This window comes from Podarcis filfolensis (genome assembly GCF_964270895.1).
Source record: "Podarcis filfolensis genome assembly, chromosome: 3".
Classification (NCBI taxonomy): domain Eukaryota; kingdom Metazoa; phylum Chordata; class Lepidosauria; order Squamata; family Lacertidae; genus Podarcis; species Podarcis filfolensis.
Window position 1 is genome coordinate 75,224,147 of NC_139606.1, and position 4,334 is coordinate 75,228,480.

A 4,334-nucleotide genomic window follows, 5' to 3' on the forward strand; every position below is an offset into this window, starting at 1 on the left:
AATTTTGTAAAGTTCATGCATCTTTTATGAGTTGGTACTGAATCGGTTAAGTGGCAGGCAGCTATACTGACAGTGGCCAGGTGCAGGGAAGCACAGTTTGAGCCACCTTAAAATGAATGATTGCTGAAGGTCTGAGAGAGAACAAAAAGTGCCTCCAGTATTTTGCAGGAGAGCTTCAAGCACATACCAGAAATTTAGGTTTGCGCAATTCAAGCGGATTAGTGCAACAAATCCACTTTAAAAAAAGAAACAGACTTTGCAGGACTTTGCAGGAAATGTAACGAACAGTGTGGGAGGAATGAACGATTTAACACCCTGCAAGCAAATCAGGATGAATGTTAATCGTTGCAGAACTGCCCCACAAACAAATAACAACAAGCGCTCCATAAAAATGGGATACATTCTTACCTCTGTGTATACTTTGTGCAAGCGAATCAGGACAAATGCTCAATAAATTGATCATCTGGAGCAGCAATAAATAAATAAATGAAGTTGGTGGCGCATGGAACTGCACTGAATGACTAGAGAACTGCACTGAAAAATTCAACGAGAAGTGTGAATTTTGATGGGTGGCTATGTTTTGCTTTGAGTATTGTTTCGGAAAATGCACATTGACTATGTTTGTTGAAGGGCAGATTATCTTATGGTGAAAGACAGATAATAAATCAAGATAATAATGATAAATCCGAACTGAAATGAATGTCTCCTCTGCGTGTGCCTGGACAGCTCAGTTGGTCAGAGTGTGGTGCTGATAATGCCAAGGTTGCAGGTTCGATCCCCGTATGGGACAGCTGCATATTCCTGCATTGCAGGCAGTTAGACTAGATGATCCTCAGGGTCCCTTCCAACTCTACAATTCAATGATTCAATGATCCCTAATACTGAATGGCTGTGATTCTCCAGGGTTTCAGTCAGGAGCCTTGTCTGGACTGAACCTGGAACCTTTTCTTGGCGAAACTTACTCTGCCATTGAACTCCAGTCCCTCCCTTTCAGAAGGCAAAGCCTTGGGAAAATGTGAACCAATTTTGGAAGCTAAGCGAAAAGTACAGCTGAAAACGTAATAATATTAAAAGCTTGTATGGTCTCAGCTTTTAAATCTACTACTGAAACTCAACAAGTCCGGCCTACATTCTGTCTCCCCACCCCCCACTGTAATGAGTGTGATACCTTAACGCAAAAGTTGAAAGTCTCCATGGTCTGGATCCAATCTATTTGTTTGTTCTTTGTGGAAGAACAACTTTGGTTCAGAGATTTCCAGCTGGTAAAACTTTCACTCTGTAAATTCAGTGTGAAACAAATGGGCTCCTTGCAACGGTGCCTTTGGAGAACTTTCAAAGAAGCCGACACATGTCAGATGTATCCAATTAGCAGGGGGCTGTGACAGCATGTTGAAGCCTGGAGGGGAGAGAGAGAGAGAGAGAGAGAGAGAGAGAGAGAGAGAGAGAGATTGAGAACCCCAAGAAGAGGCTGCGTGAATCACTGTGAGGTGATACGTCGGAGTTCTACAGTGCAAACATAAGCATGTCTACTCAGATGCAAATCCCACTGAGCTCAGGCAAAAGTGGTCATAATTTTATTTTGGCATCAACTTCATTAATAACTACCATTCCTCAGTTTTATTAATAAAGTCCATTTTCTACCTAGCAGTAATTCAGTCTGACATAGTAACTCCATTGGCACTTGGCTGGAGAACTGCACTTCAAAATTCAGAGAGATGTGAGCCCTGAAGGATAACTCTGTTTTGGTCTGCATATAGTTTCATAAAGCATGAGTTAGGCAGGCTTGCCTTTAAAAATGTGTTGCATCAAATGTCTCCCTCATCCCTATTGGTTGCATGTGTAAAAGTCCCCTGCTCAATTCTTACTAGCATATTCAAACCAACCAGGTTACTGATACTTAATGTTGTCTCTGTTACTCTGTCATGCGATTCACTCCTCTTACATAACCTTTGACTTCCCTTTGAAGCACACTTGGCAGGGAACAGACAGCCAATGGGTACAGGTTTTCTTTTTACAAGCTCTTGGTACTAAAATGTGTCAGTTATTATTGGTTAAATAAAGAAGAATTTGCTGGATCCCTAGATACAAACATGGGGCAGAATACTCTCCAGTAAGAGAGAGCCCTAACAGAGGTTTTAAACACAAAACATGCAGAAAAGCATGGGAATAGAAGCTGTTAGACCTTTAAAATATCTTATTTTAGTTTGCTTACAATGCTTCCCCTTTCTACCCTAGAATAGACAACACACTTTGGTAAGTTAACATGGTGGGGGTTTTTTACTTACAAACTTTCCAGATGTCGGATTCATGTGTTTTTCCATGCAGCAGCTAGAAAACACAGGCAGAAATTTTGGGTTACAAAATATGGTGAAACGTTTTCAAGCACACGGTCTGAGCTTGAAGCAATCAAGCTCAGGTGTCTGGTCAGGTTCATGTGGTGGAGAAACTTAACTTCCTTCCAACTTGAGGGGGCCTGACCTAGTTAAGTCTAGGAGGAAAATAGTGATGCTATATAATAAGCTCCATATAAAGTTTGTGCAAGCAAGTCAGGATTAACGTTCAATAAGCAGGTCATCTGGGAGGGCATTAAGGGAAGAACCTGTTGTCATTGTCATAATTGTCATATTGTTTGTTGTGCTTTAAGGAACAAGCGCTACCCAGTTAACATGGAAAATGCTCTTAAGCAATGCAAGCCTCTTTTATTTCAGGCTGAAGTGTTGAGAGCAAGATAAAATAGAGTGGATTATGTGTGCCAACAGTTCAGTGTCTGTTTACAATGTTGTTCTTTGGGATGAGCTCCATGTAATCCAAAAAACTGCTAGGAGGGCTGCCCACCCCAAACCAATCCTGATTGGAGGGGGCTTAAGAATCTGGCCTCAGCAAAAGTCTGTCTTAATAAAGTTGTGGATAGATGTGCAAGAATTGGCCTAGCAAATGGCCTAGTGAGTAGACAGATCAAATAAATAGCGGCACAAATGCTGCTTCAGTCATAATAAACCAGATCATTTCAGAGAAAACTAGAATAGTTTCTGTTAGCTTATGAACGAAAAGATGGGCATATAAAAAAAAGCTATTAATTTGCTGTAGTTCCTCAGATAGATTTAAACCGGATGCTTCTTCCCCGAGTTAAATTCTCTCTTCACCATCATACCTTGCAGCTGTCTGATAATTAAGTCAGAGACAAAGAATCAAAGTCTGGGAGATTTTGGAAAGGATGAACATAGGGGTTTTAAAGTTTTAGATGAGTCTTAGTTTAGGAAAACAATAAAACCCAAAATGTTTTAATGAAAGATCAGCTTTAACATCCGTAATCTGGCCAGACAACAGCAGGATGAGGAGAATGTTTGATGTAAAATCAAGGTCGTGCCCTGAAAATCAGAGACAGGCCTTGAGAGGGGTGTGTGTGAGCCATTAAAAAGGAAACAGAAACCTGAGAAGGGCACTACAGAGCTGCCAAGGCCTCTGCTCTGTCTCTCTTTTCTGTGAGCATTCGAGTCCCTGTTTTTTCAGCATCCTGGTGTTGTCAGACGAAAGACGATTCCAGAATGGAGAGGAAATCTAGGAGATTAATTTAAAAGTTTTGCTTGATCATGAATCTAGTTGCAGAGAGGAAGTTTGTTCATATATTTAAAAGTGCAACCCTAAGAGCAGATGAAATTATTGTCCCGTAACAAGAACGCTTCAAATTGCTCCAGAGCAGGTAAAAAGCAGAATGGCAGTCATTTGCAGTTCCCCTGCCTGCTTTCACCTCAGAACAGGCACAAGAGCATCCGGGAAGGAGAGGACAAAGAAGATGTGGCCTTGAGGTGGCCTCTGAAGTAAGCCATATCTCTGGACCTCACAGACCTCTGGCCCCAAAGACATGTGCAACCCTCACCCAGCATTCCAAGGAAAGGGCCGGAACAGGAGTGAAAACAGTGTGGGATTTTGTGTTAGTGTATCACACTCATTACATGGGGGCAGGGAGAGAGAATGCAAGCAGGGGAGAGATTGAAAGGTGGGTGGGAAATACGAGCTTTTAATATTATTACATGCCACTCCAATCTCCATGAGCAATGCGAGATTCCAGGGGTTGTAGGTAGTTGTAGGGAGTTTGTGTTCCCTTTTGGGACAATGAGGCACAGCAGAGACTGTGGTGTCTTTATGATATAAGGTATTATTTATGCATATATACAACCTGCACCTAGATGGAGGGATTGCAGAGCGTTCAAATCCTATGAGGGTCTGGCTCTGTTGTGCCTCCTTGTCTTCACTATTTCAGAAACATGAGATCTCACAGTTCTAGCTTGTCTGTCAGAAACCTCTGGGCCCATGTGCTGCTACCTTCAGACCCC

The 4,334-nt window shown here is 42.0% G+C and overlaps 1 long non-coding RNA gene across 1 annotated transcript; it reads right to left on the minus strand.

Annotated features, from left to right (window-relative positions):
* Nucleotides 1–1,190: 1,190 nt before the first annotated feature.
* LOC310758971 lies at nucleotides 1,191–3,560 on the minus strand. The gene is made up of 3 exons (XR_014546141.1): nucleotides 3,431–3,560; nucleotides 2,286–2,328; nucleotides 1,191–1,396 (listed from the first exon to the last, which is right to left on the minus strand). It is a non-coding gene; the product is annotated as an uncharacterized lncRNA (long non-coding RNA).
* Nucleotides 3,561–4,334: the final 774 nt, after the last annotated feature.